Source organism: Manis pentadactyla, chromosome 7 (assembly GCF_030020395.1).
Source record: "Manis pentadactyla isolate mManPen7 chromosome 7, mManPen7.hap1, whole genome shotgun sequence".
Taxonomy (NCBI): domain Eukaryota; kingdom Metazoa; phylum Chordata; class Mammalia; order Pholidota; family Manidae; genus Manis; species Manis pentadactyla.
The window spans coordinates 99787365-99809157 of record NC_080025.1 but is presented as its reverse complement, the minus strand read 5'-3'; the positions used below and the strand labels follow the sequence as shown (position 1 = coordinate 99809157).

The 21793-nt window shown below is 43.0% G+C and overlaps 1 protein-coding gene across 1 annotated transcript in view; it reads right to left on the bottom strand.

Annotated features, from left to right (window-relative positions):
* SNX10 (sorting nexin 10) overlaps positions 1–21352 on the bottom strand; it is a 75938-nt gene extending 54586 nt beyond the window's left edge. Inside the window, exon 1 of the mRNA XM_036897482.2 lies at positions 21223–21352. The gene's annotated coding sequence lies outside the window, so the exon portion shown is untranslated. The remainder of the gene's footprint in view (positions 1–21222) is intronic.
* Between the last annotated feature and the right edge of the window lie 441 nt (positions 21353–21793).

The window sequence follows — 21793 nt, the reverse complement described above, 5'->3', positions numbered from 1 at the left end:
GAAGCCAGTAATTTATTTTATATGGACTATTTGTTCATATCCTTTGGCCATTTTCCTTGTTCTTTTCCTTACTGATTTGTAGGAGTTCTTTTTGTATTAGGGAAATTAATCCTTAGAATGTAACATGAAGTGCAAATATATTTTTCCCATTTGTAATCTGTATTGTTTTGCTTACAAGGGTTTTGCTATGGTAATGACTTTTACCCATCTTTTTCTTACAGGTTCTAGGTTTTGTATCGTACTTAGGAAGTCCATTCCTACAGCAAAGTTATAAAAATATTTTCCTTCAGATTATTCTAGAGACCAGTCAACTGTAAGCAGTGAAAACTTCTCTTCTTCTATGGTCATGACTTACATCCTGGCTGTAATATGCTATTGGCCATAATGTACATAATCAAAATTTAATTTTTTAAGTAACTTATTTTCTGATACTCTGTTGTTTATAAATGACTATCCCAAGACAGTTGGTGAGGCAGGTAGCACAGGACTTGTCTTATTTTACAAAAGAGGATACCAAAAATCAGAGAGGTTAAATGACCACCCAAAGCTACACAGTGTGGTCCAGATTCACATTGGGGACCCCTGACTGCCAGAAGTTGTTCTCTCCTCACTCGTACACTACCTCTCTTACAAAAGGACAACACCCACAGGCGTAATAATCTTAAAGGATGACTCCAAAGTAATTTATAAAAAACTTCAAGAAAATGTGAATAAATTTCTATTCAAAAAACAGTATTCAGTTATTTAAGTGGGTCAGTGACCCACTTAAACAATGACTCACCCTCAAATGGCGATGCCAGTGTTCTCACCAACTGACAGAATTCCATATTCCTACAGTGTGCCTAAATAATCCTACAAAATGTAACTGAAAAGTACAAGATGTAAATTTACAAAGTAAATTTACAATGTAAAAAAGTAAAAGGTGCCACCTCCCAAGGCTTCTGAGGAGTCATGAAACCAGTGCTTCCTAATTCAGGGAGGGGTAGGGGATGTGTACCCAAAGCACGGAGGGCTCTTTCCAAACCACACCCCATCACCAAACCTCCCCCAGGCCCACCCAGGAGCACACAGCACACCCCCTCAAGTGTAGTGAGGATAGAACATTTTTGAAAACCACTGTTTCAGAGAACAGGTTCTGTATCTGCAGTCCCTACAGACCACATTCCCTTCATTCTCCAGTCATCCCCTCGCCTTAATTCTTCTGCCCGCTCACAGTGTCCATTAGCACTAACCAGGTGAGTTCTGAAAGTCCAACTCAGGTCCTCTGTGCTCCTTGTCCCCTCTGATGTTCCCCGCCTCCCCACCTAGCCCACCAACGTGGCTCCTTCCCAAACTGCAGATCTTGGTTTAATGCCACCTCCTCACAGGGGCCTTCCCTGACCACCCCCTCACCCAGCAAACTCCCCTGTAATGCTCTATCCCTTTATTTCCTCTTTAGAATTTTACACAGTCTGTATTATGTTATCTATTAACCTATTTTCTTGTTTATTGTCTGTCTTCCCAAAAGTCCCACAAGGGCAGGGACCTTGTCCAAATCATTCCTGCTTTATAACCCTAGCACTTAGCAGAGTGCCTGGTATACAGTAGTAAGTGCCCAATAAATATTGGGTCAATTAAATTTGATTGAAATTAGTCCCAGATAATTCTCTTCATTTCTGCATCACTGTCAAGTTTTTAAGCAGCCCAACCACATAGGCTGGGCGGATGGGCTTAAGAACAGCAATGACCTGCCTCTCCTGCAGCCCACCTCCACTCATCCACGGCTAATCATTCACCTGGGAGAAAAGAAAGCTTTCAGCCAGCAACAGCCCACAGTGGAATGTCTTGAAGTCCATGTTTTCCTCTATGGTTTTCTATCCTTCCTCCTGCCCTAACTCCTGGATGTGCAGGATGAGATTGGGGAATAAATTTAAATTATGGCACTAAAACCAAAAGTAGCAATCAAAGCAAAAATAACTGATTGCTAACTATATGCTAAATACTGTGCAAAGTTTGTGACATGAATTATCTCATCTAATCCTCAAGATAGACCCACAAGCCAAGTATTATCACGCCAATTTTGCATATTAGGAAATAATGCCCAAGGTCAGGCAGCTAGTAAATGGTGGAGCCAGAATCCCACCCAGGTAGCCAGATTCAGGAAAGCCCTCACATCTAGATAGACAGAGAACAACTGGGTACAGAGCATGATGGGGAAAAGGCAGTCAAGAATGCCTCACTGGCCAGGTGACTGGAGGAAGACTGGGGTCACCAGCAGAAAGAGGAAGCTGAAAGGGGGCCCTGTTTTTAGATGTTAAGAGAGAAAGTAGGTGAGTTCAGCTGGGATTGATGGAGGACATCCTCCCAGCACAGTCTTTAGGCATCTGGGGAACCGATGGGGCTGAGATAAGAAAAGGGTACAGGCATGCAAATTAGAGACAAAAGTCAGCATTAAATGTTCCTCTTTTAAACGGAGTGACAAATTTCTCTTTCAAAAAGGAAAAGCATTGCAACACATTGGAAATAACAAGCCTCCCACCAAGCTCCACCACCCCTGTTGCAAAGAACCGCCACTGGGGAGACAATCTGAGTTACTGTGAAAACAGCAACACAGGAATTGTGAGCTGCTGGCCCAGTTCACATCTGCTCAAAGTGACATCAATCCAGATATGAAAAACTGGTGAGTAATCTGAGGGACGGGCAAGAGGGAGATTTAGCTTTTGAGCGAGGAGCATCCCCCCAAAAGCAGAAGGGCAGGTGCACTGAGTGGGAAAGGCAGGACAGCTGTCCAATGGCACACAGCCCGGTTGTGGATTCTTACCCCACCCTTTGCCCAGGGACATCGTGTTGCCGCTCCATGCCTCGGCTTCCTCATCTGCATGAAGGGGATAACCACCTAACTTCATGGATCTGCTGGAAGCATCAAATGAGCAGTCACGAGGCGTTTACCAAGAGCACATGCCAACTATTGTCACTGTTTATCCTCCATCCTAGACTTTTCCAAGACCCCTGGGGGGGAAATGCTGAAGTCTCATTCTCATGATCACAGAGCACTGCTCCTTTACATAAATGTTTCCCTTCAAATATCTTTTGTGATGGAACAGAAATATTTGGAGGAGCAGAACATTTTAGATCTATATGCTCTGAAACTCAGCCCCTGCTTGTGAAATGCATACCTTGGCCATTCCCTGCAGCAAATCATCACCTGTGGAAGTCCAACACCTTGCCTTGATCCAAGCAGGCTGAGAGAAGATGTACAGAAAGTCTTCTTAAAAGTGCAAAAAATACCAAAGTTATTATTCCTTAAGTGATTTGCCTGAAGTACTGACTGTAATCCAAGCGCATCTGACATGTGTTTGTTTACAGACTTGGTTTGACAAAATTCTCAAAAACACAGGTCCCAGTTTTTTCAAGGTTTCCCAACCTCCAGGGAAATAAGCTAATGAGGCAAAGCCAGCATGTGGTCTGTGCCTCCTTGTAAATCATTAAATTGATTTCCTGGCATAAGAATTTTCATCTGCATTTGGCCAGAAGGAACCCAGATTCTCAGAGGCTGACAAACCATAGATAAATGATAAAAAAGCTCCATGTCAGTGGGAGCCAAGATGGCGGCGTGAGTAGAGCAGCGGAAATCTCCTCCCAAAACCACATATACCTATGAAAATATAACAAAGACAACTCTTCCTAGAATAAAGACCAGAGGACACAGGACAACATCCACACCATATCCACACCTGCGAGAACCCAGTGCCTCGTAAAGGGGATAAGATACAAGCCCCGGCCCGGCGGGACCCGAGCGCCCCTCCCCCCAGCTCCCGGCGGGAGAAGAGCAGGCAGAGCGGGAGGGAGACGGAGCCCAGGACTGCCGAACACCCAGCCCCAGCCATCCGGGCCAGAGCGCAGACACAGTAGGTGCACCACGGGCCCTGGACACTAGGGAAACAGGGCAGCAAGAACAGTGAGCGGGTACCTGAGACCTGGCGCCGGAGGACATAAGAAAAGCAAGTGGCCTTTTTTTTTTTTGCTGTTCTGTTTTGGCGAGCGCTTTTTGGAAGTCTTAAAGGGATAGGGACCCCAATACTAGGGAAACAGGACAGCAAGACTGGTGAGCAGATGCCTGAGGCTGGCGCCAGAGAATAAAGAAAAACGAGCAGCCATTTTTTTTTTTTAATTTTTTTTTTTTTTTTTTTTGTGGTCATCGTTTTGTTTTGGTGGATGTTTTTTGGAAGTCTTAAAGGGGCAGGGCGGGACACTTAATACAGAGGTAGAGAATCCGGGGATCTCTGGTCACCCTAATCCCCTGGGCTGCAGGGAGCTCGGAGGCCCCTTACAGAGATAAATAGCCTCCAGGCTGCTCCCTCTCCAACGCAACTCCACCATTTTGGAGCAGTGGCCCGAGCCAGGCCACGCCCACAGCAACAGCGGAGATTAACTCCATAGCAGCCGGGCAGGAAGCAGAAGCCCTGTCTGCGCGCAGCTACCCAGCACAAGCCACTAGAGGTCGCTGTTCTCCCAGGAGAGGAGAGCCACAAACCAACAAGAAGGGAAGTTCTTCCAGCCGTCACTCGTCCCAGCTCTGCAAACTACGATCACCATGAAACGGCAAAACTACAGGCCGACAAAGATCACAGAGACAACACCAGAGAAGGAGACAGACCTAACCAGTCTTCCTGACAAAGAATTCAAAATAAGAATCATAAACATGCTGACAGAGATGCAGAGAAATATGCAAGAGATATGGGATGAAGTCCGGAGGGAAATCACAGATGCCAGAAAGGAGATCACAGAAATGAAACAAACTCTGGAAGGGTTTATAAGCAGAATGGATAGGATGCAAAAGGCCATTGATGGAATTGAAACCAGAGAACAGGAACGCATAGAAGCTGACATAGAGAGAGATAAAAGGATCTACAGGAATGAAACAATGTTAAGAGAACTGTGTGACCAATTCAAAAGGAACAATATCCGTATTATAGGGGTACCACAAGAAGAAGAGAGAGGAAAAGGGACGGAAAGTATCTTGGAAGAAATAATTGCTGAAAACTTCCCCAAACTGGGGGAGGAAATAATCAAACAGACCACGGAAATACACAGAACCCCCAACAGAAAGGATCCAAGGAGGACAACACCAAGACACATAATAATTAAAATGGCAAAGATCAAGGACAAGGAAAGAGTTTTAAAGGCAGCTAGAGAGAAAAAGGTGACCTATAAAGGAAAACCCATCCAGGCTAACATCAGACTTCTCGACAGAAACCCTACAGGCCAGAAGAGAATGGCATGATATATTAAATGCAATGGAACAGAAGGGCCTTGAACCAAGGATACTGTATCCAGCACGACTATCATTCAAATATGATGGTGGGATTAAACAAATCCCAGACAAACAAAAGCTGACGGAATTTCCTTCCCACAAACCACCTCTACAGGACATCTTACAGGGACTGCTCTAGATGGGAGCACTCCTAGAAAGAGCACAGCACAAAACACCCAACATATGAAGAATCGAGGAGGAGGAATAAGAAGGGAGAGAAGAAAAGAATCTCCAGACAGTGTATATAACAGCTCAATAAGCGAGCTAAGTTAGGCAGTAAGATACTAAAGAGGCTAACCTTGAACCTTTGGTAACCACAAATTTAAAGCCTGCAATGGCAATAAGTACATATCTTTCAATAGTCACCCTAAATGTTAATGGACTGAATGCACCAATCAAAAGACACAGAGTAATAGAATCGATAAAAAAGCAAGACCCATCTATATGCTGCTTACAAGAAACTCACCTCAAACCCAAAGACATGTACAGACTAAAAGTCAAGGGATGGAAAAACATATTTCAGGCAAACAACAGCGAGAAGAAAGCAGGGGTTGCAGTACTAATATCAGACAAAATAGACTTCAAAACAAAGAAAGTAACAAGAGATAAAGAAGGACACTACATAATGATAAAGGGCTCAGTCCAACAAGAGGATATAACCATTCTAAATATATATGCACCCAACACAGGAGCACCAGCATATGTGAAACAAATACTAACAGAACTAAAGGGGGAAATAGACTGCAATGCATTCATTCTACGAGACTTCAACACACCACTCACCCCAAAGGATAGATCCACCGGGCAGAAAATAAGTAAGGACACAGAGGCACTGAACAACACAGTAGAGCAGATGGACCTAATAGACATCTACAGAACTCTACATCCAAAAGCAACAGGATATACATTCTTCTCAAGTGCACATGGAACATTCTCCAGAATAGACCACATACTAGGCCACAAAAAGAGCCTCAGAAAACTCCAAAAGATTGAAATCCTACCAACCAACTTTTCAGACCACAAAGGCATAAAACTAGAAATAAACTGTTCAAATAAAGCAAAGAAGCTCACAAAAACATGGAGGCTTAACAACACGCTCCTAAATAATCAATGGATCAATGACCAAATCAAAATGGAGATCCAGCAATATATGGAAACAAATGACAACAACAACACTAAGCCCCAACTTCTGTGGGACGCAGCAAAAGTAGTCTTAAGAGGAAAGTATACAGCAATCCAAGCATATTTAAAAAAGGAAGAACAATCCCAAATGAATGGTCTAATGTCACAATTATCGAAATTGGAAAAAGAAGAACAAATGAGACCTAAGGTCAGCAGAAGGAGGGACATAATAAAGATCAGAGAAGAAATAAATAAAATTGAGAAGAATAAAACAATAGCAAAAATCAATGAAACCAAGAGCTGGTTCTTCGAGAAAATAAACAAAATAGATAAGCCTCTAGCCAGACTTATTAAGAGGAAAAGAGAGTCAACAAAAATCAACAGTATCAGAAACAAGAAAGGAAAAATAATGATGGACCCCACAGAAATACAAAGAATTATTAGAGAATACTATGAAAACCTATATGCTAAAAAGCTGGGAAACCTAGGAGAAATGGACAACTTCCTAGAAAAATACAACCTTCCAAGACTGACCCAGAAAGAAACAGAAAATCTAAAAAGACCAATTACCAGCAACGAAATTGAAGCGGTAATCAAAAAACTACCAAAGAACAAAACCCCGGGGCCAGATGGATTTACCTCGGAATTTTATCAGACATACAGGGAAGACATAATACCCATTCTCCTTAGAGTTTTCCAAAAAATAGAGGAGGAGGGGATACTCCCAAACTCATTCTATGAAGCTAACATCACCCTAATACCAAAACCAGGCAAAGACCCCACCAAAAAAGAAAACTACAGACCAATATCCCTGATGAACGTAGATGCAAAAATACTCAACAAAATATTAGCAAACCGAATTCAAAAATACATCAAAAGGATCATACACCATGACCAAGTGGGATTCATCTCAGGGATGCAAGGATGGTACAGCATTTGAAAGTCCATCAACATCATCCACCACATCAACAAAAAGAAAGACAAAAACCACATGATCATCTCCATAGATGCTGAAAAAGCATTTGACAAAGTTCAACATCCATTCATGATAAAAACTCTCAGCAAAATGGGAATAGAGGGCAAGTACCTCAACATAATAAAGGCCATCTATGATAAACCCACAGCCAACATTATATTGAACAGCGAGAAGCTGAAAGCATTTCCTCTGAGATCGGGAACTAGACAGGGATGCCTACTCTCCCCACTGTTATTTAACATAGTACTGGAGGTCCTAGCCATGGCAATCAGACAAAACAAAAAAATACAAGGAATCCAGATTGGTAAAGAAGAAGTTAAACTGTCACTATTTGCAGATGACATGATACTGTACATAAAAAACCCTAAAGACTCCACCCCAAAACTACTAGGACTGATATTGGAATACAGCAAAGTTGCAGGATACAAAATCAACACACAGAAATCTGTGGCTTTCCTATACACTAACAATGAACCAACAGAAAGAGAAATCAGGAAAACAACTCCATTCACAATTGCATCAAAAAAAATAAAATACCTAGGAATAAACCTAACCAAAGAAGTGAAAGAATTATACTCTGAAAACTACAAGTCACTCTTAAGAGAAATTAAAGGGGACACTAACAGATGGAAACTTATCCCATGCTCGTGGCTAGGAAGAATTAATATCATCAAAATGGCCATCCTGCCCAAAGCAATATACAGATTTGATGCAATCCCTATGAAACTACCAGCAACATTCTTAAATGAACTGGAACAAATAATTCAAAAATTCATATGGAAACACCAAAAACCCCGAATAGCCAAAGCAATCCTGAGAAAGAAGAATAAAGTAGGGGGGATCTCACTCCCCAACTTCAAGCTCTACTACAAATCCACAGTAATCAAGACAATTTGGTACTGGCACAAGAGCAGAGCCACAGACCAATGGAACAGACTAGAGAATCCAGACATTAACCCAGACATATATGGTCAATTAATATTTGATAAAGGAGCCATGGACATAAAATGGGGAAATGACAGTCTCTTCAACAGATGGTGCTGGAAAAACTGGACAGCTACATGTAGGAGAATGAAACTGGACGATTGTCTAACCCCATATACAAAAGTAAACTCAAAATGGATCAAAGACCTGAATGTAAGTCATGAAACCATTAAACTCTTGGAAAAAAACATAGGCAAAAACCTTCTAGACATAAACATGAGTGACCTCTTCTTGAACATATCTCCCCGGGCAAGGAAAACAACAGCAAAAATGAACAAGTGGGACTATATTAAGCTGAAAAGCTTCTGTACAGCAAAAGACACCATCAATAGAACAAAAAGGAACCCTACAGTATGGGAGAATATATTTGAAAATGACACATCCAATAAAGGCTTGACATCCAGAATATATAAAGAGCTCACATGCCTCAACAAACAAAAAACAAATAACCCAATTAAAAAATGGGCAGAGGAACTGAACAGACAGTTCTCCAAAACAGAAATACAGATGGCCAACAGACACATGAAAAGATGCTCCACATCGCTAATTATCAGAGAAATGCAAATTAAAACTACAATGAGGTATCACCTCACACCAGTAAGGATAGCTGCCATCCAAAAGACAAACAACAACAAATGTTGGCGAGGCTGTGGAGAAAGGGGAACCCTCCTACACTGCTGGTGGGAATGTAAATTAGTCCAACCATTGTGGAAAGCAGTATGGAGGTACATCAAAATGCTCAAAACAGACCTACCATTTGACCCAGGAATTGCACTCCTAGGAATTTACCCTAAGAATGCAGCAATCAAGTATGAGAAAGACCAATGTACCCCTATGTTTATCGCAGCACTATTTACAATAGCCAAGAATTGGAAGCAACCTAAATGTCTATCAATAGATGAATGGATAAAGAAGCTGTGGTACATATACACAATGGAATACTACTCAGCCATAAGAAAAGGGCAAATCCAACCATTTGCAGCAACATGGATGGAGCTGGATGGTATTATGCTCAGTGAAACAAGCCAAGCGGAGAAAGAGAAATACCAAATGATTTCACTTATCTGTGGACTATAAGAACAAAGGAAAAACTGAAGGAACAAAACAGCAGCAGAATCACAGAACTCAAGAATGGACTAACAGGTACCAAAGGGAAAGGGACTGGGGAGGATGGGTGGGTAGGGAGGGATAAGAGGGGGGAGAAGAAGGTGGTTATTAAGAATAGCATGCATGTACAGCTGTAGATGCACTCATCCCACCAGCTCCTGGACTTGCCATGGGAATGAAGGAGATATCTAAGCTGGCCTGTGCATACAGTAAAACAACAAATTTGACTGGATCTATACTGTTGGAACTCAACCAAGAATTAGGAGAAGTGCAAATTGTAGCGCTCCAAAATCTTACAACTACAGACTATTTACTGTTAAAAGAACATATGGGATGTGAACAGTGCCCAGGAATGGGTTGTTTTAATTTGTCTGATTTTTCTCAAACTATTCAAATTCAGTTAGATAATAACCATCATATCATTGATAAGTTTTCACAAATGCCTAGGGTGCCTAACTGGTTTTCTTGGTTTCACTGGAGATGGCTGGTAATTACAGGTATGCTTTGGTTATGTAACTATACTCCTATTATGTTAATGTGTGTGCGCAATTTAAGTAGTAGCTTAAAATATATACATGCTGAAGTTACTCTACAAGAAGATATGTCAAAGAAATAATCAATCTTCCCATGTTTTCTCCCGCCTGCTACTTCTATAGCTTTTCTTCTTCCTTCCTAATTACAACGAATTCTTAAATAGAATTCGTGCCTCATATCAAATTTACCGAGTATCATAACTCCTCCAAGTGGTAAAGATACCTCAAGACAAATGCTGGGCATAGAAGCCACAGGGCATAAATATGCAAAGAAATAAAAAGCTAACCATTTCAAACAATAAGGCTTCTCTCTCACTTACCAACTTAACATTTCCCTGTGTGGCCCCGGAAGATGACTGATTAGCCAGAGACGGGTAAGATTCCTCAAGGGAGGAACAACCTAAGACAGGCACAGTCGCTGGGGGGTCATCAGGTGAGAAATTGGGGATCAACAGAGGTGAGGCTTAGAACCTCACCCCCCCTGTTCTGAGAGAAATCTTCTGCATATGTGGATGTTTTATTGCCCTTGTCTAGCTTGGATTAACACATAGTCTACAGGCACACACCTGATCATCTACATTTGCTCTCTTACAACACTAAACTATGTTTTCTACCTTTATGTTGTATCTACCTACCACCTCAGCATCTTATTAAAAATAATAAAGAGAGAAATGTGGTATCCACATATAAATCAAGTATAAAAATCAAATGTGTATTCATATTTGAACTGACTGTTTATAGTTCATAATGCATGAGCAAAACCAAAAGTTTCTGTGATGACTGCCCTTGTACTGTTCACCATGTAACTTATTCACTATGTAAGAATTTGTTCTCCATGTAAGAACTTGTTCGTTATGCTTCAGAAGATTGGAGACTGACGAAAATTAGGCTTGGGGTGGATTAATGATTGTGCATTGAGCATTGACTCCCCTATACAGAATTTTATTGTTGTTAACAACCATTTGATCAATAAAAATGAGAGATGCCCTAACAACAACAACCAAGAAAAAGTACACACTTCCAATTGTAAAATAAATAAGCAACCGGGATGTAATGTATAGCATAAGGAATATAGTCAAAATATTGTAACAACTTGGTATGGTGATAGCTGGTACTTAGAATTATCATGTATATAAATGTTGAATCACTGTGTTGTACACCTGAAACTAATGTAATGTAATACTGTGTGTCAACTACCCTTCAATAAAAAATAATTATCTAAAAAAAAAAAAAAAAAAAAAAAAAAGAATAGCATGCATGGGGAGGGGGGAAGGGGAGGGCTGTACAACACAGAGAAGGCAAGTAGTGATTCTACAACATTTGCTATGCTGATGGACAGTGACTGTAAAGGGGTTTATAGGGGGGACCTGGTATAGGGGAGAGCCTAGTAAACATAATATTTGTCATGTAAGTGTAGATTAATGATACAATAAAAAAAAAAAAAGGCGGTCCCTGTGTGGAGACCTCCAATGAGTTCTACACAAGGGTATAAAGGGCATATAAAAGTGTAGGCAAAGGGTCTGTTTGTGTTTATACAGAGGATCAAAGCCTAATTGGGCTACCCCAAAAATGAACTAAGATACGATATGAAAAAGAACTTCCAACATCAGCACTCTCTGGAAGACTCATCCTAGAAGATGATCATTAAAAAAGCCCAACAAAGATCCACGCACTGCTACAGCTGTAGATGCATTCATCCCACCAGTTCCTGGACTTGCCATGGGAATGAAGAAGGAGTTATCTAAGCTGTCCTGTGCATACAGTAAAACAACAAATTTGACTGGATCTATACTGTTGGAACTCAACCAAGAATTAGGAGAAGTGCAAATTGTAGCGCTCCAAAATCTTACAACTACAAACTATTTACTGTTAAAAGAACATATGGGATGTGAACAGTCCCCAGGAATGGGTTGTTTTAATTTGTCTGATTTCTCTCAGACTGTTCGGGTTCAGTTGGACAATATCCACCATATCATAGATAGGTTTTCACAAATGCCTAAGGTGCCTAACTGGTTTTCTTGGTTTCACTGGAGATGGCTGGTAATTACAGGTATGCTTTGGTTATGTAACTATACTCCTATTATGTTAATGTGTGTGCACAATTTAATTAGTAGTTTAAAACCTATCCATGTTGAAGTTATTCTACAAGAAGACATGTCAAAGAAATAATCAATCTTCCCATGTTTTCTTCCGCCTGCTACTTCTATAGCTTTTCTTCTTCCTTCCTAATTACAACCCTTAAATAGAATTCGTGCCTCATATCAAATTTACCGAGTATCATAATTCTTCCAAGTGGTAAAGATACCTCAAGACAAATGCTGGGCATAGAAGCCACAGGGCATAAATATGCAAAGAAGTAAAAAGCTAACCTTTTCAAACAATAAGGCTTCTCTCTCACTTACTAACTTTACATTTCCCTGTATGGCCCCGGAAGATGACTGGTTAGCCAGAGACAGGTAAGATTCCTCAAGGGAGGAACACCCTAAGACAGGCACAGTCGCAGGGGGGCCATCAGGTGAGAAATTGGGGATCAACAGAGGTGAGGCTTAGAACCTCACCCCCCCTGTTCTGAGAGAAATCTTCTGCATACGTGGATGTTTTGTTGCCCTTGACTAGCTTGGATTAACACATAGTCTACAGGCACACACCTGATCATCTACATTTGCTCTCTTACAACACTAAACTATGTTTTCTACCTTTATCTCGTATCTACCTACCACTTCAGCATTTTATTAAAAATAATAATAAAGAGAGAAACGTGGTATCCACACATAAACCAAGTATAAAATCCAAATGAGTATTCATATTTGAACTGACTGTTTATAGTTCATAATGCATGAGCAAAACCAAAAGTTTCTGTGATGACTGCCCTCGTACTGTTCACCATGTAACTTATTCACTATGTAAGAATTTGTTTTCCATGTAAGAACTTGTTCGTTATGCTTCAGAAGATTGGAGACTGATGAAAATTAGGCTTGGGGTGGATTAATGATTGTGCATTGAGCATTGACTCCCCTATACAGAATTTTATTGTTGTTAACAACCATTTGATGAATAAATATGAGAGATGCCCTCACAAAAAAAAAAAAAAAATTACACACTTCCAATTGTAAAATAAGTAAGTAACCGGGATGTAATGTATAGCATAAGGAATACAGTCAAAATATGGTAACAACTTGGTATGGTGATAGCTGGTACCTAGAATGTATATAAATGTTGAATCACTGTGTTGTACACCTGAAACTAATGTAATGTAATACTGTGTGTCAACTACCCTTCAATAAAAAATATTACCTACAAAAAAAAAAAAAAAAAAAAAAGCTCCATGTCTCCTTTTCTGGGACACCAGAGTTCAGAGCTCCGGTAACACCGTCCTGCAACCTCGGGGGCAACCCAGGTGCTGCCTTCTCAGCTTTTCCAAATGCTGCTCTAAAGTACAAAGAGTTGCTACATCAGTAAGAACAGGGACGATAACTACCATGTAATGGGAAGTTTTTTTGTGTTTATATTTATAATTTCTAAGGAGCACAGGTTCCCTACATAGAGAGCCCCTTGTTCTGCTCTGCACTTTGAGACGTTTGGGTTTGCGAGTGTCAGAGAACTGGGTAGTACCATAGTCATATGAAAGCAAAGACTGGAGCTCATGGGAAAGGGAGGAGAGAGGGAGGGGCATGGCTGAGAGGTGGAGAGAAGGACCCAGGAGGCAGCAGGTCAGAAGTCCCACGAGGTACCCTCTCCACTAACACAGGAAAGTCTACTGAACCAGCAAAGCACACGGTAGGGTGGATTCTCCAACAAAGACGGATTTCTCCACCAATGTCAGGGCTGACACCAAGGTAAAAAAGCAAGAGCACAGGAGCCTCCACCACAAGCACCTGGGGGTTTTGGAATTTCCCAGCCATGGGCTTGTGGGTGAATTAGTTCTCTAAGGAACAGAAAGCCCCCGGATGACACCTGGGTGAAAAGAGAGTGTATCTTTCTTCCCCCTAGCTAAGTAAATATAGTCTGATTTTGCCATGTAACATCAAACCACGACAGGAATGCATTGAAAAGCAAAGAATGAAGGGACATCCACCCACATTTTGCTTGCATTTCACAGGTCTTAACACTACCCAAGTTCTCCCAGGGAGAAGTGGTAAACCAGGACCACACGACCACACAAACGTGCAGTGTCGGATGATGTGAGTGCACCTTCCCAACACAGCCCACACTTCTTTGAAATTGGTCCCCAGAAGGTCAAGCTCAGGTGGTGTCACCCCACCCTGAGCCTCTCCCATCCACCCCATACTCATGGCCCTGCCACCAGTCTCAGGCATTTATAAAGACAATCCAGGCCACGTAGTGGAGCTGAACAAATCTGGGGAGCAACATGTCCCAATTTATATTCTTTAAAAGATTATTCTGGCTGCCTTAGGGAAATTGGATTGGAGGGGCGCAAAGTGGAATGAGAGACTCCATCAGAAGCTAATGTGAAAATGCATGACTGGGCTGAGGGGAGGGGAGAGGGACAATCAACCAACACTTTGAAATGGCTCAGATGTAGGAGCAAGACAAGAAATGGCTCCTAGGCCTCCAGGCTGGACAAACGAGAGCATGGCAGTAAGCATTTATTCAGACGGGGAAGGCTGAGCATATGTCGGGTTAGGGTGTGAAGAGGAGGAGAAATGACCAGGAAGCTGGAGATGCTTTGTTAGCTTCCACGCGAACATCTGCACAGGCACCTCCGTGGCCTGTACCTCATTTTGCAATTACAATGCTGTGTTCTCATTTTTAAGGAAGGCCCCAAATTGTCTAAGCGTTAGGCCCTTCAAAACTGGGGAGGGGACAGACAGTAGTGCTGGGAAAGTGAAATTAACTGTGGCACACCAAAGGAGCCATAGTCAAATTCAATGTTCCTTGTGTAAACCTGGAGCTTTCAAGACACAGTTGGACATCTGCATCAAGGAATTAATGGGTTAAAGTTATGCAAATGAATAAAACCAGCATGTCCAGTGCTTAGCATTGCACCCGGATCACCGGGGAATTACAATACAGATTCCAAGGTCTCATCCCAGACCTACTGAATTAGAATAGCTAGGAAATGAGGCCCAGGAATATGCTTTATCAAGTTTCCCAGATAATTCTTATGCACAAAAACATTTGGAAACCACAGGTCTAGCGAGAAAGTGGAGAGAAAATGAGAGGACCTAGGTCAGGCCCTGAGGAGCTGCCAGTTGGGGGGTCAGGGGAGAGTGGACAGTGGGCAAGAGAACAGACAGGAAGCAGCCAGAGAAGTGGAGGGAAGCTGAGGAATTTGGGGCCACAGGGCCACAGAATAAAAAAGCAGGGCTGGGGAGAGCCCTGGGAGGCTGCATCAGAGCACCTGGAGAGAAAATCCGGGCAGTCAGGGCCAGATCAGCAGTTTTGAGTCACATGCAAGTAGCTAAATCCCAGTGAGAGGCACAGAGGAGGGTGTTAGAGACGCAGCCCTTGGGAAATGAGGGAGAGGGCGACCGCGGCTTCTCACGGTCCAGTTTTAAGTGGTTGCCTTTGAGTTGCTGTGATATCCTTACAATAAGCCCCCGCTGCCAACACCAGCTTTTAGGGGGTCTCTCTGCCTTATAACCAGCAATGGCTGAAGCACAAAGGGATGAATTAGGGAGAATACTATAAACCTTGAAAGAAAAGTGATACGGCCTTTCAAAGTCCGTAGATGACCTGCCACCAACGGAGATCACATTAATGCCCTCCTACTCCCACCAGCTGATTTTAGGGGAGGAGAATCCCGATCAAAAGATGACTTCGGATCTCTCTGCCTTAGGGTTCTTTTTCCTTCTCTCTCATTTTTGAACTATCAGAAATAGATTCTGCCTAGAGATGGCAAAACTGGAGGGTGCCAAGCCCAGGCCAAAGGCGTCCTAGGCCCAGGGTAGCAGAAAGTTCCAGTGATGGTGGGTGTGCTGCCGAAAATGAAGGCTAAGACCAACACACAAGATGAGTAAGAGATCACCTGGGGGGGCTGGCTGTACCTACTAGACAGAAAGGCCAGACTGAGTTGTGCTGTGCCTGTGGGGAAGGCTGACAGAGGGAGGCCTGCTGAAGGGAAAACACGGAGCTAATGTGGGTTCCTCTGGAGGCAGCATGGAAGGTGACTCCACTGTCACTGTATCTGGCTGGGTGAGGTCTACTTCTGTGTGCAAAGGAGGTGGCTCTCAAGGCCAACAGGGCAGGTGCCCCACATGCATAAGAGTTGTGCAAGGTTCTGGACAAACGAGGCTTAAGTTGTATCTTTCCAAGTTTTCTTTGATGCCAAGCAAACTTTGGCCCAATTGCTGCAGGGGCCTTAGAGAAATCAAGGGAGCATGAAGAGTCACAAAGAAGTAACAGGCACACCTCAGATGAAAAATGGGGAAGAAAGTTGAAAAAAAAGAGAAGAAATAATCCGGGGCCATTGATTTCAATGTTCTTAAGTTTTATCTCTACTTCATGGTTTTATAAAATAACCAGGACAAAAAAATCTCAATGACAATAAAGTTGGTCACGGAATGGTAGCAGCATGGAGAATATAGCCAATGATTCTGTTAAGATCTTCCAGTGTTGACAGATAGTAACTGCACTATTGGGGTAAGGTTTTAATAATATGGGTAACTGTTGAACCACTGTGTTATATACTCAAAGCCAATATAAGATCATTTATCAACAATACTTAAATAAAAAGAATAAAAATTAAAAATTAAACTAAAAACAAAAAAAAACAGGACAAAGTTCTGGTTGCCTGTGATGTCACTGAAAAACCTTATGATAGCCTAGCCCTCAAATCATAGCCTTCTATGACCTGCATGGAATATGTCTGAGGCTCAGAAGGAGTAGCCTCAGTCGATCCCACAGCTAATCAGGTACCCGGTATGGCTTTAAACCTTTTCCCTTAATTGTTTTATCAGATGGAATGCCATCTTGGCCCTAAAAGCAAACACTATGGTGGAAATTTTAAAGTAGAGTGCTAGGGGAAAAAAAAAAAATGGGCCTGGGAGCAGCTGTGGGTTCAAGTCATGAAGTATCTCCAAACAGTAGAAAATGGCTATAACAATTCCTATTTCACAGGATTAAATGAAATACTGTAAATAAAAGTACCCAGGGCAGCATGTGGTACATGGCAAATATTGCATAATTGTTGGTGCCCATCTCTTTTGTAAAATACAGCATCATGCCGAATATACATAAAATGTTCTGGAAACAAATCAGAAAGCTTTATCACATGCCTGGAACAGGGCTGGTCTAAGCAAAGTTTGTCTTGTCCTTAGTACCCCTTTTTCTTCCCCTCACCCCCTTCTCTGCCCATCTCCAGGAATCCAGGGGTCCTTAGTGGAGGGGAACAGATATTAGGAATTTAGTTAGAAATTTCCAGTCTGAATCTGAAAAGGGTCCAAGACTTCCCTTTCTTTTCTTCCTAAGGGTATCCAGGCTGTCTAGGGGGAAAAATACTCAAGAACATCTACTTATGTAGGTCCTGCTACTCATGAACCAGATTTCTTGCATGCAAGAGAATACACACATTTTCAACTACACAGGTGGATAATATGAGATCTGGACCATCCAACCCAGAAATCCCAGGTTAAACATTTACTGGGGATGGAGTAGGGAGCAGGGAAGGGTATGCTAGACAACATCAATGACCGGGTAACAGAACTAGCTGTGCACTCTACCCAGGAAACAAGACTAAATCGAAAGATGAATGCTGGTATTTTTTAAATGCTTAAAGACCACATAATCTAGGATAAATGTACTTCTGAACTGAGCAATTTTCTTGCTAAACACAATTCCTGCTTCCAGGAATGCAGTTTGGGGCAAATCTTTGGAAAGCATAACAGAAAAAGTGCTGGGAATACTCACCTGGAAAACCAGAGGACTGGGACCTCCACAAAAGGAGAGAGAATCCCCTACCCAGGCAGGAGGGCCCTATTAATACTAATAGGAGGCCCTATTAAGTCACTTTGTCATGTTGTTATCACAGAGATTCTTAAGTATTGCTTTTTTTTTCAGTACTACATGCTCATTATACTTAAAATATTTATTATTTTGGTACTTTTTCTAAGTTTAAAATTATTTCAAAATTTAAGTTTAAAAACAGAAATCCATTAATGAAATATTTGATACTACCCCATTCCAATCCTATTCCCCAAAGGTAGTAACTGTCTACAACTTGGGGCATATCCTTCCAGACTTCATTTTTCAAAAAAAGAGATCATACTATACCTTCCGTTCTGCACTTCTTGCTTCCATTACTTAATATATAACAGATATTCTCCATATCAGCTCATTTATAGCAACCTCCTCCTTTGTTCATGTAGGCAATTATATATGATGGTTAAAGTGTTCTAGAAATGGAACTAAAGCATCAGAAAGTACACAAACTTTCAAATGTTATAAACCCTGCCAAAATGGTTTTCCAAAGGTTGTACCAATTCACAGTCTTCACAATAGTATATGGTAACAATCTATTTTCCCATACCCTCACCAACATCAGATACTAACAACCTAAGCAAAAAACGGTTTCACAGTTGTTTTTAATCTACATTTATCCAATTATGAATGAGGTTAGACATTTTTATATACATGTGAATTGCCTAGTAACAGCCTTTGCCCCTATTTCTAGTGGATTATTTTATTTTCTTCCTACTGATTTCTAAGAGTCCATGCCTGTTATATCACTGCAACCATTTGCTTACTTATTTGTCATCTGCCTTTTAACTTTGTTTATGGAATCTTTATTTTTCATAGTGGTATAATGTTTCATAAAGCTTAATCAAGTCTGAGTTTTATTATAAACTTGGCAAAGCCTTTTCCTACTCCAAAGTTATTTTGAAAAACCATTTTATATATGTATGTATTTTAACGTCTATAACTGTGTTTTGACATTTAATCTTTCATCAAAATGGACCTTACTTTTGTGAATGGCATGAGACAACAGTCTCAAAAGACTTTACCACAAACAGTCTGACCATACATCCAATTCCTACCCTTACCATGGAATCATTTCTGGACTTCCTATTCCTGGTCTTACATGATATACTTGGAAGTCTGGCTGAACAATATATTTCAAAATATACTCCCTATTAGTACAAACCTATTTTTCCAGATTAACTTTATCAGTTGGTAAGAATTAAACTAAAGGACTGGCCTAAACTAGCAAAGATCTCTTGACCTATTATTCTTGTCACTGTCACTGTCTTGTCATTGGAGCATCAACCTTTTCCTAGCAAGTGGCCTTACTTCCCAGTGACTCACACTACAACAGAAAATCTGACGTCAGAGACTTTTGTTTGAAGTTACAAAACCTCTCAGCAAAACCTTTCCGACGCTAGCAAATGTGCCAAGATTTCAACTCTGATGAGTGTGAAACCAGAAGTTGTAACTACTACCTGGTATAATCTCTTATGTGAACAGGACTAGGATAGCATAAAAGCTGATTGATATCTACTAGATACTAAGAGAAAGAGATTGGTGATAACAGTTCAAAATTTGGGGTATTCTCCATGGCATCAACCATGACTGGCCAAAAGCCCTTCTTTGCAACTCTTAGAAATGAAGGACTGCATAGGCTGGACCCTGGTCTCAAGCAGTTCTAAGCCCTGTGGTTGTCAAACCACAGCTCTGACACCAAAAGAGGAAAAGAAACAATTTCCCAAAATTGCTTCACTAACAAAGTGAACCTTTTAAAATGAAAGCAGAGATCCTAAAGCTGAGAAAAGATATTGGAGTGTTCCAAAGTCATGTAGAATTGTTATAATAAAAAATGTTAGTCACTTGGAATAAAATGAAGGTGTTCGTTTCTGTTTTTCTGATACCAAGCTCCAAGAGGCTTTTCCCGAAGTAAAGAGGAAGCTGGCACCATAGCTGAGAGCAGTGGGGAGAGGGCAGAGTGCAGGTCAAAGAGAATCCTGGAGAGGAGCACGGTCATCTAAGCAAGTCCTTGGTCTTTCAACACCTACTTCCTCCCCAGTGAAATGGCAACCTCTGAAGTGAGAACGCAATCGACTGGCGGAAGAAACAGGATGATCGGTGAAATGCAAGTCAGTGCTCATCATGTTACTTCACTTCTCCTTATATTTACTTCTAAATGTATTCTATTTGTGTATCTTTATTCAAAACAGCCCCATTAGTCAATCTTAAACCCACCACTTCTTAAAACAAAAAGGGCCTTAGGAACAGGCACTGGAAGTGATGGCAGAAGGGGCAGGAGCCCCTCAAGTCACCTCACCTCCATTCTGGGCCTGGGGAGCTGAGCCTGGTGGAGGGATGGAGGTGGCAGGTTTCACTGGAGGCCCCCTCAACCCCTCAGCCTCGGCCCACTACCAGGGCAGAGGGAGTTTTGCATTCCAAGCCTACCCCCACCCTACGTCCCCAGTGGCAGGGAGAACTCTGCGGCCAGACTCAGAAGCCCACCAGAATCTAGGCCTGTTTCTGCTCCCATCTGACTCCCCTCCTCTAGCCTTAGTCTCCCCATCCTTAAAATGAAGGGTTGAACAAGATCATGTGAACGCCTCCTTCCTGCTCTAAATTTCTACTTCCATTATTCTCCCATGTAACCTGTATGGCAGAAATGGATGCCCTTCCTTTCAAGTAGGACATACTTCATCCCTGTAACCATTCCGCCTACTAATACAGAACTACGATGCATCAGAACTGAAAAACAGGCTGTTGCTCTCCTGAGACACCAAAGCTGGTATTCAGTCACCGTGGATTTTCTCTCGGGCCACTGGCCTCAATCCTCCAATCCCACAAAAGACCCCTGCCTACTCCTCCCAATTTCTAAACTCAAAGCTACCCTTTCACGAACACAAAAAAACCCACCCACAGCCGGCCGAGGGTGAGATGCCACAGCACTTTTCCTGGCATCCAGGATTCCACCTCTGCTCCCCCCTCCCCGGGGTGTCCTTTTAGCCGTGAACCCCTGGATCACTACATCCCAAGCCCTCCCCCGGCAGACAAGCCCACCATTTCCTCCTCCCCTGCACGCCTCGGCTGGAAAGGAGGCAGCTCCCTGGAGACCCAAGCCCCTTCCCAGCCCGAAGGGAGGAGCACCTGCGCGCCGCGGGAAGGGCCCCACGCTCCTGGAAAGGAAGGGGCGGCCGGCTCGCACCCCTAACCGGGCGCGGACCCACTCCCCGACACACACACACACACCGGCGCCCGGGGGACCCCTCCCCCACAGGTCTCCTGTCACTTACGGACGGCTCCTCCCGGTAGGGCCCGGCCGGCGGGCTGGCAGTCGGCGGAGTTTGCTGACTCAAAGGCGCGGCGGCGGCGGCGGCGAGCGCCCAGGAGCGCACACGAGCGCAGCCCCGCGCTCCCCGCGATCCCCGCGATCCCCGCGCTCCCCGCGCACGTAGCGGTCCCGCGCAGGGCCTCCCCTCCCGCTGTCCGCGTGCGGCCGCTGGCGTGCCGCTTGCGCTGCTCCCGCCGCGCCCAGCCCAGGTGGGGCCCCGAGCTGCCGGCCGGCCCCGCCCTCCCGCCCGCCGCAGACTAGGCGGACCCTCGGCCGGCTCAGTTCGGGCGGGCTGAGCAGCCGCCGGGGGGCGCCGGAGCCCGAAGTGAGTCTGCGAAATCCAGGGGGCAAACAGCTCCGCTGGCTCGGACACTGAGGCTGAAGGTGAGCAAGCGGCACCCCTTGGAACCACCGCTTGAAAGCAACCTTGAGCTTGCTAGCGCCGCTCTCTTAGTCATGGGGAGGATTGATGAATGGGGAGAGAGATGAATAGATACTGTAATCAAGAATGGTAGCTTAATGGCAGAATCCCG